The 15,290-nt window shown below is 41.5% G+C and overlaps 1 pseudogene; it reads left to right on the forward strand.

Moving 5' to 3' along the window:
• Positions 1-851: 851 nt before the first annotated feature.
• On the forward strand, positions 852-14,159 carry LOC136772078 (meprin A subunit beta-like; annotated as a pseudogene).
• Positions 14,160-15,290: the final 1,131 nt, after the last annotated feature.

The raw sequence follows: 15,290 nt of genomic DNA on the forward strand, positions 1-15,290 counted from the left end.
GAAATACCTTTAATAGCTCTGGACACCCTAAAATCCTAAAACCAAACCGAACAGAAATAATAACAAGAAAATGATATATAAAGATACTAATATACATAAGCACTGGGTCCTGCTGTTGCCACTTTGTCCAGGGAAACTCCTCAATAGGTGATTCCTCACCCGAGGCATCTGCCCAATTGCTAGGCACCCCTTTGGGTCTGGTCTCGACCTCCACTTGCACCTGGCCCAGGCCGCTTGCGCCCCCTTCTCCTGGGAGATGAGATAGAATGTCAGTATTTTGAGTTCTCTTTCCAGGTCTATGTTTAATATCGAATGTAAAATTCCCTAGCTGTGCTGCCCAATGCTGCTCATCTGGCCTGGCCCATATCAGAAGCTCTACTACTACTATCTACTCACTTGACATTGTGAATTCAAATTATGCTACATGATGGTGGGTTTAGCCAGAGGCTGGAGGAAGAAAAATCTTGTCAAACAATAAGCCACTAAATACCACAGCTGGCATTTTCTTGGTCAAATGTTTGGCCAGAGTCTAAAATCTTTGAACTCCTTACTGCCAGCTCTATCAGAGCTAACTATTAACACTAGAAGTGCCGACACGAGTGATCAGCGGTTGGACAATCCAACTGGAGCCTGAGCATCTCGGGCCAGGGCTGGGCTGGGGCTTGGATTTGAGGCCCGTGCAGGGCTTAGTCTCCTCAATGCTGAGAAGTACAGGCAGATACTTATCCATCATGCAATACCATCTGATTGGCCCCAAATTTATTCTGTAGCATGACAATGACCCCAAGCATACAGCGAAAGTCAGTAAGAACTATCTTCAGCATAAAGAAGAACAAGGATTCCTGGAAGTGATGGCAAGGCCCACACAGAGCCCTGATCTCAACATCATCAAGCCTGTCTGGGATTACATGAAGAGAGAGAAGCAACTGAGGCTGCCTAAATCCACAGACTTCAAGCCCTGGGAGGGAGAACCCAACTACATTTCACTCTTTAAAGGCAGCGGGTAAGATGATCACATCTCATACAGCTTTGACTATACACTCACCTAAAGGATTATTAGGAACACCATACTAATACTGTGTTTGACCCCCTTTCGCCTTCAGAACTGCCTTAATTCTACGTGGCATTGATTCAACAAGGTGCTGAAAGCATTCTTTAGAAATGTTGGCCCATATTGATAGGATAGCATCTTGCAGTTGATGGACATTTGTGGGATGCACATCCAGGGCACGAAGCTCCCGTTCCACCACATCCCAAAGATGCTCTATTGGGTTGAGATCTGGTGACTGTGGGGGCCAGTTTAGTACAGTGAACTCATTGTCATGTTCAAGAAACCAATTTGAAATGATTCGACCTTTGTGACATGGTGCATTATCCTGCTGGAAGTAGCCATCAGAGGATGGGTACATGGTGGTCATAAAGGGATGGACATGGTCAGAAACAATGCTCAGGTAGGCCGTGGCATTTAAACGATGCCCAATTGGCACTAAGGGGCCTAAAGTGTGCCAAGAAAACATCCCCCACACCATTACACCACCACCACCAGCCTGCACAATGGTAACAAGGCATGATGGATCCATGTTCTCATTCTGTTTACGCCAAATTCTGACTCTACCATCTGAATGTCTCAACAGAAATCGAGACTCATCAGACCAGGCAACATTTTTCCAGTCTTCAACTGTCCAATTTTGGTGAGCTTGTGCAAATTGTAGCCTCTTTTTCCTATTTGTAGTGGAGATGAGTGGTACCCGGTGGGGTCTTCTGCTGTTGTAGCCCATCCGCCTCAAGGTTGTATGTGTTGTGGCTTCACAAATGCTTTGCTGCATACCTCGGTTGTAACGAGTGGTTATTTCAGTCAAAGTTGCTCTTCTATCAGCTTGAATCAGTCGGCCCATTCTCCTCTGACCTCTAGCATCAACAAGGCATTTTCGCCCACAGCACTGCCGCATACTGGATGTTTTTCCCTTTTCACACCATTCTTTGTAAACCCTAGAAATGGTTGTGCGTGAAAATCCCAGTAACTGAGCAGATTGTGAAATACTCAGACCGGCCCGTCTGGCACCAACAACCATGCCACGCTCAAAATTGCTTAAATCACCTTTCTTTCCCATTCAGACATTCAGTTTGGAGTTCAGGAGATTGTCTTGACCAGGACCACACCCCTAAATGCATTGAAGCAACTGCCATGTGATTGGTTGGTTAGATAATTGCATTAATGAGAAATTGAACAGGTGTTCCTAATAATCCTTTAGGTGAGTGTATATTGTACAGAATGAGTAATTGCATGTGGACAAGTTCAGTGTTTAACTTTACAACATGTTTTCCATCCAATCAAAGAATCCAGAATTAACAAGGTGTGCATGCATATAGCATAGGAGTATAGAAAGTCAGTGAAGTTGGAGAGATTGACATTGAGACAGTGATATAGTGTTTTTATTATTATTAGTAGTATTATTGTAATATATTCAAATTAAGGGAGATAGAGTAGGTATATTCTATTATTATTATTATTATTATTAATATTTTTATTTCTTGGGAGATGCCTTTACCCAGGGCGACTTACAATATAAGTGCAATACAAAGTGCAAGAATACAATTAAGAACAAGGCATCAAACATTACAACATCAATGTAAACAGGGGTTCACGTAATTGTATCAGGTTCTGAAATTAATACCAACAGAAACTGATTAATTATTAATGCTGCACATGCATACCTGTGCACCACTTATGTGATCTCATGAATATAAAGGTCTATAGAAGGAATGGTTAAATTAATCAGCACACTCTACTATTGTATCCCAGCTGTAGCACCTTAGGACAAGCCATGCTTAATCCTCTACTGTCCTGGCTTTTCACCAGCATGTAAACCCAACAAATGAGTCCTTTATGCTGTACTGACTCGGCTTGACTACAGTAACTGCAAGGGTCTGCTGTCAGCAGAGTCTGTACAGAGCTTCACTGTTCTGTTCTCCTGCAGATGTTGGTCTTACGTTGGGAATCAATGGACGGGAAAACAAGATCTTTCTATTGGACAGTACTGTGACAGCATTCCCATGATTGAACATGAGTTACTTCATGCTCTGGGGTTCTGGCATGAACATACTAGAGCAGACCGTGACGACTACGTCACTATCATGTGGGATCAGATTATGCCAGGTACTGTTGACATTTCTTGTGAAATAAAATATGATTGGTAAACCATCTCAGCTTACTGTATAAAGGTAGCTTTTGTAAAGAAGGAGCATTGGTGTAGTCACTCTTGAGTGTTCAACAAGAGTCCTGCTGTAATTTTGGGTTGGTTTAGATTTGGATTAAGCAAGATGGGCCAAAGAACCTCTCATCACTGACCTTTCTTGCCATCTCCTGATAACCATCTCATTTTGCTGGTGACAGGCAGCTTTTGAAAAGAGAGCCTATGTGTGGGTCCCACTGCGCAGCTATGTTCTGGGTCCTGAGTTGCAGTGTGGGTTATCAAGAATCAGCTACAAGGAAGATGGGCCCAAACAACCACCTCTAACCACCTTTCTGTCCGTCCTCTCCAGGTCAAGAGCACAACTTTGATAAGCAAAACGAAAGTGACACCCTGAATGTGTCATATGACTACAACTCACACAAGATCACAAGACTGTCTTCAGCAACGGAAGCCTGCCAACCATGATCGCCAAAGACCCAAAGTTCACTAACATCATGGGCCAGCAATTGGACCTCAGCAAGCAGGACATTGTGAAACTCTACAAGCTCTACAGAAGCAGTAGGTGGACCCTGTTTAAAACAAGGCAGGAAATTAATCTACTGATATGGTACTGCCTTTTTCACCAGTGTATGCTATATAGAGCAATATACAATATCAGGTAAGCAAATAAACATGTTCTGTTGCAGATATAATCAAACATGACAATGTTATCTAGGACAAGAAAGGTACAGAAGGTCATTGTTTGTAACAAGCTTTTATTAACCATGCAATGTTTGATTTTCCTGTCATTATCTCCAATGCATTGCGTTTCTGTCTTTCTAGATTCCTCACTCACCTTTCTGGACCAGTGCAGTGTTGAGTAGGACAGTATCTGTGACATGATTCAAGGTGCAGGGGACAATGCGGACTGGCAGCTTGTGACACAAGCCCCTGGAGAACCTCTGTCTGATCACACCTACCTGGGGTCAAACCGTATGTGTATTTCTGTTCTGTAGTAGAGATCTGTAGTGAATCAAGGAGAGAAAGAAATTGGGAATCCAGTCCAGCTGGACAATCCACTGCCAGTCATTGACAGACTTCTGGATAAAATATCTTCAAGCCATTAGGCAAGACTTTTTCTTACTCTTTCTCTTCATCATTTTTATCTTCTTCTACTTCTTCTTAACCTTCTTCTTCATCTTGTTATTCTATTAGCCTGTTCTAATGTGTCTACACCAAAACATCCACTCCAATTTAGCACATTATACAGTTCCCTCCAAGGTCCAGTAACCTGGACCACAGCGGGAGTGTGGACGACCAGTTGAATGTCTGGATCAGAGAGTATGACTCGGCTCACGCTAACGGGACTCTGAGGCTCATGGTGAGGGTCACAGGTAAGAGTTTAACAGGTAACACTTATATGTAAGTACCCCTTATCAGACATTAACTAATATGTCAGTTAAGATTAACAAGTCAGTAACTAATGCATCAACAAGTCATGAAATGTAATTTGTTAATGGTATCTAATTAATAAACTACTGCATGAATTAATGTATCACCAGATTTTCCAATCTAGTGTCGAAGAAACAAGGCTTCACATCAGATCTGGGTTCAAAGGAGTCAATACGCTTAATTCAGCATGCTGGAGAGAAAAAAATATCTGCTCGAAGGCAGAGGCAGGCAGATTGTATAGGAACTTACACAAGCAGTGGTATCATTAGGTCTGGGCATCCCGGATCTCGAAAAATGTTTTCTCTCAGCAACCCCAGAAATCGTTTCATAGCCCCCCTAAATCCTGAAGTCTAGCAACGCCCCTGTACACAAGTGTGGCTAAGAAAAATATCTCCTTATATGGATCGTATAGTGGTTCCTTATTTGGAAAACACAAAGTTAGTCAACATGGTTGGAGGGTCAAAAGAAGTTTGTGAATAAACAGGAACTGAAACAAGTGTGCAGTTTAGCATTTTATGAGCTTGCACATCAGGCATAATCATAAGATGATTGCACATACACAATGTTCTTTCCTTTCTTCCTCTTTCAACCTGACATTAGTCTGAGCCCTTCAAATAATTTTCTCCACACTAGCCTCACAAGAGTGCTTAAGCACTGAACTGTTTTCTGCTGGAGACCCTCTTCCTACCATGGAAAAGGAATAAATGTGCCAATATAAAGCTAGTTAACCTACCTACCTAACACAATAATAATGCTATTCATTCAATAATTTAGCAATAAGGGTAATTATTTCCTTATGTATTTTTTAATAATCATATTCAAATTAAAGATTGTGTCTTGCAGTACCATCAGCAAATATAATATTATTATTATTATGTTAATGATGTTAGGTGTCACAGACCGCAGGACACAGGAACAGGGGGACCCAGTTGCAGTGCGTGGTGAGGGTGGTCAGACAGATGTGGGACACATACGGGCAGAACAGGGCAATCAAGGTAAGGCAAAGATGTGGTCACAGGCAAGGGTCGGGCAATTGGGCAAACGGGAAGTCCAAAGTTGTGGTTGGGTGGGGAAAAGCCGGCAGTTGATGATTCAAAGGTTATACACAGCACACAGAGACTGCTTGTAATCATAATTAACACTGACAAAACATTGCAGTGAGTGAGGGGTTTATATGTGGAGCAGAGGGAAGCAATTAACCACACTGGGAGGTGCAGGGCGAATGGGAGCAGAGGGTGAATGAGTATTTGCACATGGTGTTCAGGAATGTGGATTGAATGAAGGAAGCTGGGAGAAGTGACTGCTAAGGAAGGATGATGGCAACATCTAGTGGGCAACTGGGGATGTGTTGTGAACTGATACATTAGGTAGGTAGGTATATAGTCTAGGGCAGCACAGTGGTGCAGTGGTTAGTGCTGCTGCCTCAGAGCTCCAGGGGGCCTGGGTTCAAGTCTCAGCTCAGGGTGTCTGTCTGTGTGGAGTATGCATGTTCTCCCTGTGTCTGTGTGGGTTTCCTCTGGTTATCACATGGTGTGATTAAGACTACAGGCCTATGCAGTGCTTGTATCCAGCACCTGGTGCCTGGTATACACAGTGTTCAGTCTGCAAACAGCAAGGTTGCGTGTGGTTGGTGTTGCGGTGCCCCTGTGTATATAAACTAGAGGTCTTCATGGGTTCAAATATATGTGCCCGAACCTGAAGAGACCTGGAAATGTGCTACCCGGAACTGACTATTATTTGAAATCTGGACCCGACCAGGACCGGGACACATAGATCCCACAGCTAATCACTAAATTAATTTATAAGTTGTGAAAATAAACTTTGTGTCTTACCTAATGTAACGTTAGTTGCTCCTCTCCTGTACCTGACTGTGAAGCATACAGTCCATCCTCCTTGTCAAGAAAGTTGGTAAAATAACATCCATGTTGATTGAAAGTGCATATAATCCACTCATTATTTCAGTTCAAGAGTCCACTTGCTGTCACGGTGGCAGAGGAAAAACGCAACTTTTGCAGCTTTGTAATTTTTTGTATCTCGCATAATACGATGACTCACTGTTTGCCCTTTTGAACTATAATAACTGCTGGTTCAGTGCCACGGCGCTGATGTTAGCATGACTAATCTGATGTCATTGTGCTCTGAGATGTGTCTGCCATAGATTTTAGATACAAAGCGAACGAACTCCAACCACAATATCTCAGAAATCACTCCGACGCCAATAATGCACTTCGGTTAACGTCATCTGTCAAACACCGATATGGCGGAATAAGTCCTGCCTTCTAAATAAAAGAGCCAATCGTCAATTGGTAAAGTCATCGCGTCACTCGGGTATTACACACAATGTTAAACAGACCCGGGACCCGAAGTCCTCATGAGGACTCAGAGCTGGAGGCGGAGCTCATGGAGGAGGAGTTGGTTGCTCCCATCCCACCTCCTTCGTTGAGCATGGACACCCCTCCTGCTCCCACGGGACAGGACAGGTCATCCAGAGAGCTGTGGAGTCCTATCCAGTCTATTTTTAAATGTTCCCAAACTTTCAGCTTCTACCACATAGCTGGGGAGTGTTTCCAGATTGTGACTACTCTCTGTGTGAAGAATTGTCTCCTGTTTTCAGTCTTGACAGTCACCCTGATCTTTCATCTATAAAGTTTAGACCAAGGTGAGTGTACTCCATTCTTGCGTACTGTGTGGATATAGCGCTATCACACCCTAGCATTTGGAGGCTGGAACTACATCTATTGGTATCATTTCACTTTCCTTTTCAGTAATATAATACTTTCTTGAATTTTGTAACGTGGCCGCGCTGTCTCCTTTACGAGTTCCCACCATTCCCCCTTCTCCCGGTGGTCCTGGAGGAAGTCAGGAGAGAACGAGCAACAGTTCTGCTGATAGCCCCTCGGTGGCCTCGCAGATTCTGGTTTGCAGACCTGATTGCCCTCCTCCATGGAGAGCCTTGGCAGCTCCCAATGAGAGCGGACTTGTTGTCCCAGGTGCAGGGCATGCTTTATCACCCCAATCCAGGCCTCCTCCAGCTCTGGGCCTGGCCCCTGAGCGGGAGTGATTGATTGCCTGGGGTCTGTCACTATTCAGTCAGTGAGAGCTCCCTCTATGAGGTCGCAGTATTCCTACCACTGGCGGACATTTAGCACCTGGTGCAAAGAGGGCGGTCAAGACCCAATTAATTGCCCCATCGTGGTCCTGTTGCAATTTCTACAGAAATTGTTGGGACTTGCCCTGGTCCCATCCATGCTCAAAGTGTATCTGGTGGCTCCTATCTGCACTAGTAGAGCTGCCGGCCTTGCTATTGTGTGCGTAGGGCATATGAGTTGACCTCTGCAGCCCTGCCTTGTATATGCTAATTCTAGACAGTTAGAGTAAGACAGTAAGAGCGTGACTACGGTAAACGCTCCTGGGCAGCTCAGATGCGGCCCTACAGGGCCCCTGAGGTTACTGTCTGGTCACCTTGGGGCAGGCTCCCTTATCAGCTCGCAGCCTCCTCCCTTGCGACAGCTTGGTTATACAGTAACTACACTGCCCAAGGGTTGCAAAGTCGCACAGGAGTCTTGGCTCCAGGCAAAAGAGGATGAACCTGCACTAATGTCATGTTTTATGGAACAGGATGTGGGAAGGGACCTGTTCTGAGTGACGAGCGCAGGGGTCAATGACAACTTTGATAGTGACGTTACGATCAGGTTCCTACAGCAGTGTGCAGAAACCCCTCCCCCTTGGGCAGTGCTTCCTTTATCAGATAATCAGGGTTGCATAAATGTGAAAAATCACAATGTATTGACAACTTTTGTAACTGAACTAATCATAATTCAATTCATAAGCACAATAGTTTTGTTTTACATATAAAAGTTACGCTATAAGTTAAAAAACATCTTTTACCATTTCCCTTGACTACACCACTCCCCTTTATTCTTTATGGTGAGGAGGGAGAACCTCTCATCACCCTGCTACATTCCCCATGCAGGTTAGACCCTGACCAGTCTCCCAGAAAGCCACCATATGAACCAATTAAAAATCAATCATATTTATTCCCACAAATGAGGACAAAATGGTCAAGACAGCTATCAATGAAACTTTTCTAAAACTAAAGTGAATAATACTAGCTAGAAAAATCCTTAAGTCCATACTAAAACTAAATCCCTATTCTAATCTAATTTTCAAAGAAACAAACAAAATAAACCCTATGCTAACTAAAACCTAAGCTCCATCTGCAGGCGCTCCTGGCTGCTCTCTCGGTTGCAGGCGTGCAGCAAGGCACCAGCACTGATGCCAGCATTGCCTCTATCGCAGACTCGCTCTTTCGTTCTTTCTCCACGTCTTTCCCTGACAATGTCCTCTCTACTCTAATCTCTCTGCCCCGCTTTGTAACTTCAGGGCTCTCTCTGAGAAGAGGGGTGGAGTCCAGATAATAGGAGCCACGGGCCAGTAGTGGGGCTTCAATTGATTAGGTGCAGGTGCACAATATAGACAATTTGGCTCATGCAGAAAATAAAGTAATTAAACAATCAAACTATTAGTGAAAAACTATAAAACAAGCAAACCAATAATAAGAGAAATCACACCTTACACACCTTTCAGTGTGAACACATGACCAACTATGCCACCTCAGCTGTTGAGTGAGAGAGGAACTCACAAACCCCCTATTTATATTCCCCCCTGGGCAAACTCGATCAGACCCCCAGACACAACAGCAGGAGGTAAGTGATAATAATGATTTTTATTTACAGGTTGGGTCTCAGTTGCACAGGACACAAAGACTAATAGCTAATAGCTAATAGCAAACAGGGAAGATAACCGAACAATAATCATGAATAAAACCTAACAAAAAAAAACTTTAATAATTGGGGCACAATAAAAGCTAAAATAACCTTCCCAAAAGGAAGAAAGCAAAATAATAAAGGCGCTAGTAAATGAGTAGAAAAATCTAAAACTAATCTTCACAATATAGAAACATACACAAAAAGCAGCAGCAGATTCAGGAGCATCTTGCTCTCCTATACATAACAAAACTACAAAGTCAAATGATACACCAGAGTGATATAGTTACTTAACTTCTGTCTCGTCAGGCAGTAGCCACCCCTCGAACCACCCACAGGTAAGTGAGCCGTCTGTTCGTTTCCAAGGGTCAAGTTTCTTTAAGACTCAATAGCTATTTAGCTATTTACTAGATCTATTTTGTCTCGAGCATCAGGTTGCGTAATCCGCTCACTCGCAACATAGTGATGGATTAAAATAGCGCTACACAGAAATAGATTAAATTAAAACGGTGTGAACAAAGTGAAGCACTAAATCTAAATGCAGTTAATAACAGCAGCACTACAAGATTGTTTTTTTAATTACTGTAGTGGTTTTCTGCGAATGGTTATGCACTTATCAAGCCTGTTAGCTTGCTACTACATTATCTACTACAATTAACTTTTATGTTTTTCAAAAGCGATCTACTGCGGCTCTACTACGTTCACACGCTTGTTTTCAGTCTTTCAATACTTAATTTATCTATATATCCTTTAATTCTTATTCAAAATTAAATTAATTATATATTGGTTTATCTTCACATCTGAACAACATGTCTGTAAAAAAAATGTAACAAAAAATGTTAAAACATAATATGTTGTATTTATTATTTATAATTTAGATTTTTTATATTAATCATGGTTGTCGACTTGCCATCAGCAATTATCATTAAAAACAATGCAAATATTAATTAACATATAAATTGCTTCTCCATGCATACTCAAATGCTGTTTTTTTATTTCATAAAGAAACAGCTCACCATGAGTGAATTTATTCAGAGGAGAAATCTGCACTCCTCAACAAGCAACCATTGTAACAGATGCCATCCTGAATATGTTGGTAACTGACATGCGGCCAATGTCAATGGTGGAAGTTGAAGGATTCAAAAAAATAGTCAGCATACTCAACCCAGGATACATTCTTCTCTCAAGGAACCACTTCACAAAATTGATGGAGAGGAAGTACCTGGAGGCATTCCAAAGAATTAAGTGTGCTATAAACACCACCAACAGCAGAATGGCTTTAACTACATATATATTGACAAGTGTTGCCACTGAAGCTTACCTTGGCATTACATGCCATTACATTGGGAATGACTGGAAGATGACGTCTGTCTGCCTTACCACCATGCCACTCGAAGACAGACATACCTCAATCAACATTGCAGTGGTTGAGTGGTTGGAAGAAGTAGCAGTCAAATTTGAAGTCCCTTCTGAGAAAATTAGTGCCATCGTACATGACAATGGTGCTAACATTGTGGCTGCTGCATAATTACTGATGCAGAAAAATGGGTGGACCAGTATACGCTGCACTGGCCACAACTTGCAGTTGGTGATTAATGCTGCATTAAAGAACACAAGCATTACAAGAGCTGTTGGAGCTGCAAGATGTCTTGTAGAGCATTTCAAAAAAGTGAGCAAGCCTGCAGCAAGCTGAAAGATAATCAGAAACAAATCGGCACACCTGAGCATGAGCTTGTTCAGGATGTAAGTACAAGATGGAACAGTACATTCTATATGATTAACAGACTGATTGAACAGAGGTGACCTGGTACTGCAACTCTATCTGACTCATCAATCATTTCTGTCACCTGAGCAAATTATAACTTCAAGCTACAGTGCAAACTGAAGCACTTACAGCAAGAAGGGAGATGGTGCAACAGCAGCAAATGACCACCTCAGCCATAAGAACAGCAGCTGAATCTTCAACATGTAAAATGCCATAGTAATTGTAAAATGTATTATTTCGAATCACAGTTTTAGCTAAATTGAATTTGTAATGATTGATGCCTTGTACTTCACTGTATTTTTGCACTTTGTTTGCACTTATGTTGTAAGTCGCCCTGGATAAGGGCGTCTGCCAAGAAATAACAATAATAATAATAATAATAATAATAATACTACTACTACTACTACTACTAATAATAATAATAATAATAATAATAATAATAATAACATCTTTGCTTGACTCCTTGAGTTTGGAGGCAGCAGTGAGGAAGAGAGCAGAGAGGAGAAAGCTGAGGAGAACCTCAACACTCAAATAAGAAATGAAGTCCTAGCTTACTTTGTTGAGAGGCCCCTAGCGGAGGAAGAAAATCCTTCGGATTGGTGGAGAGATAATAAGGATAAATATCCCACCTTAGCAAAATTAGGTAATCCTACTTGTGTATCCCAAGCACCTCAACACCATCTGAGCATCTGTTCTCTGCCGCAGGTAACAGATTGCAAAAAAAGAGCCAGCCTCATAGATTGCAAAAAGAGAGCCAGCCTCAGCCCGGAGCATTTGGACATGCTGACATTTTTGCATTCCAATTCAAAAGTTTTATAAGCGTGAATAAGAAACATGTTTGCATGAACAACACTGAACAGTAACAGTTTCCCATTTCTTCTGCATTCAACCTCTGTATCAAACAATACCATTTGTTTGTTTACTATTTATAATTTTGATATTTCAACAAATTCTGCTGCTTAATATATTATTACAAACATGTTTCTGTCCTAATTTCATAATGTGAAGTTTATACGAGTACAACTCAATATTTTGTTTTGGTTTTGCTTATTTATAATTTGGATATTTAAAGTTTTACTGTTTAAAAACTGGACAAACTGTTGAGTTTTATTTATTTTTTATAATGTGAGGATTTTATTTTTAAAACTCAAGTTGTGGCTATTTATATTTTGGATATTTAAAGTTTTGCTGCTTAAAACTGTGGACAAACGTTTGTATTTTATTTAATTTTTATATTTATAATATAAAACTCAATGTGGCTTTTGCACTTTTAAAGTACACTTTTACACATAAATGATTCAGGGTTTTATTTAGTTGATTTATCCGATTAATTGATTAATCGAAAAATAATCGCTGATTAAGCGATTATCAAAATAATAGTTAGTTGCAGCCCTACTTGTATCACATAACTGTGATGCAGTGAATTATTTATATTATTTAAAATTTCAGTTTCCTGGCAGCTGCATCACATCCCCTTGAATGCAACCAAGCCGTTCCGAGTCATCGTTGAGGGCAGAAAAGGAGCAGGAAATTCAAGCGGTGGCCTCTCCATCGATGATGTTAACCTCTCTGAGACACAGTGCCCCACCCACACCTAGCACATCAGGAACTTCACTCGGCTTTTAGAGACTGCTGAACCCGAATCCCCAATTTTTAGTCAACGATTCCAGTCCAGTGAGGGATACACATTTCAGATCAGTCTGTCTGTCAATGGTACAGGATGTCCAGGTTTCCTGTGTGTGTTCTTCCACCTCACCTCCTGGGAAAACGATGACCGTCTGCAGTGGCCCTGTGCTTGGAGACAAGTGACAATGTTATTGATGGACCAAAACCCTGACATTCGCATGCAGATGAACAGCCAGAGGAGTGCCACGACTGACAATGAGATGCCTGCGGGTGAGTTTTATATTGGTTCAATTCAACTTCTTTAATCTAGTTTAATCTAATTAGAGGTGAGTTCTAAAAATGGTCAAATGCATTATTAGGGTAGAAAATAGTGAATCATGCTCAGTCATATATATCCCCATAGATTGGAAGATGCATCCTAAACTGTCTTCCAGTCCTGTTAATTCTCCTGCTGGCTGTAGCTAGGAGTTCCCACAAGAGGGAGGGGGGAGTGGGACACAATTCAACTAGTAATCAAAAGGACAGCTTACAGGTAAGTCATGTAGCACCCGGGACCTCGGCCGAACTGCTGCGGGGTGCAAATGAGGGATGCAGCGTTGTGGGAAAGAGCAACCAGACTATTTTAAATATACATTGTTTATTTGTGTTAATCAGCAGTGAGGAATTTAAACCGCATATCTTATTTTTTCCGCTCTCCATAACTGGCGACACAGGGTTATAATTATCCAATAAAAATATTGCGCTGCATGGGAACTGGAGGGGGAGAACACAAATTAGAACATGCAAATGTGAAATACATGTATCAAATGAAAGTGATCAAAGTGAAAAATGTGCAGTGGGCTGAGACCGCTACAGTCAGCTGGGTGGTCCTCAGTTCTCTGCACACCAGACTCCCTGTAGCTCCTCGTGTTCCTGCAGATACAGATTTCTGGCTGCATCAAATCCTGCATCAGATGTAATACCTGGGGCTGTAGGTGTTCTGGACTTCCAGTACGAAAAAAACATGCAGTGACGTACAGTAAAAGTATATTGAAGTGTACTATAAGCTGATAACAGTCTAAAACGATACCTCCCACAAGTGTGTCTTACGCTGGTTCACATTGAGAGGGAAAGTGCCCAACACCCACATTTTGACATTTCTTTAACTTTTGCCACATGACTGTGTGTGTCACTCACTCAGTGGACAGCAGCTCCCAGCTGTTCTGGGATGACCCTCGCAAAGTCGGGAGTCTTGTCACTGATGAAAACGGGACATCGTATTACCGTGGCCCTGGATATGGGTTTACATTAATCAGCCATGAACAACTGAGGACCAGAGAGTTCATAAAGGGAGATGATGTCTTCTTCCTCCTCACCATGGAAGGTAAGGAGAACTGACCCTTATGCTCACATGGAGACACTGGCACTGATACGGTGTGCTGATCCAGCCTCTTAAATATCCTCCAGGTGTGTTCCCGTATCCTTCAATCTTCCTTTACATGTGCCTTCTGTTTTGAAAGACCTTATTCTCCCATGTTTGTCATTTGCTGCCGTTTGGTGAAAATAGCATAAGAAATGAAGGAGTAATATGCATTTGAAAAAATACTAGCCTAAAACGTTTTCCATTATAAGGGCATGTGGGACCACTCAAATGAAATCATACAAACTACAGAATCAGTTTTTGTATTGTTGATAATGATTAGATGCACTATATTGCAGGACTACCAACTTTTTTACCCCAAGATAAATAAATTCATAATTATGATTTATGAATTATGACATTTTTGGATTTTATAATCAATGTAAACTTATTTTTCTTAAAATTTTCCCTTAAAGTACTAGTCAAAATACAACTTTTAAGACAAGCTTGGTGAAAATGTGATAAAAATGGAAGGAGTTTTAATGTATTAATAATAGTAATTCTTGGACCAAATAAATTTAACAGGGATATAAAAATAATGTATCTGGCTATAAAAGTGCCAGTTATTAATAGATATATCTCAACCCGCCGGCGTGGTGAAAACAATGGTGCTGAGTGTAAAGATTGAATAGAGTCATGTGTACTAAAATGAGACAAAACCATTTCTCTGCCCAGGAATTTTGTGTCACATTTACTCCAGACCCACGGGGAGTCCAACAAGAATCTTTTGACTTTTGCAGATGTTTCCCACCTCTGATCTAATCAGACACATTTGATGGCCACACAGGCCTCCACCACATCTGAAACGACCACACCTGATCCAGACCTCAACAGGTGAGATTGGTGATCTCTGCTCTGACTAGGGACTTACAGTGAGGGAAAAAAGTATTTGATCCCCTGCTGATTTTGTACGTTTGCCCACTGACAAAGAAATGATCAGTCTATAATTTTAATGGTAGGTGTATTTTAACAGTGAGAGACAGAATAACAACAAAATAATTCAGAAAAACGCATTTCAAAAAAGTTATACATTGATTTGCATGTTAATGAGGGAAATAAGAATTTGATCCCCTATCAATCAGCAAGATTTCTGGCTCCCAGGTGTATTT

The sequence above is a fragment of the Amia ocellicauda genome, chromosome 15 (genome assembly GCF_036373705.1).
Source record: "Amia ocellicauda isolate fAmiCal2 chromosome 15, fAmiCal2.hap1, whole genome shotgun sequence".
In the NCBI taxonomy this organism is placed as follows: Eukaryota; Metazoa; Chordata; class Actinopteri; order Amiiformes; family Amiidae; genus Amia; species Amia ocellicauda.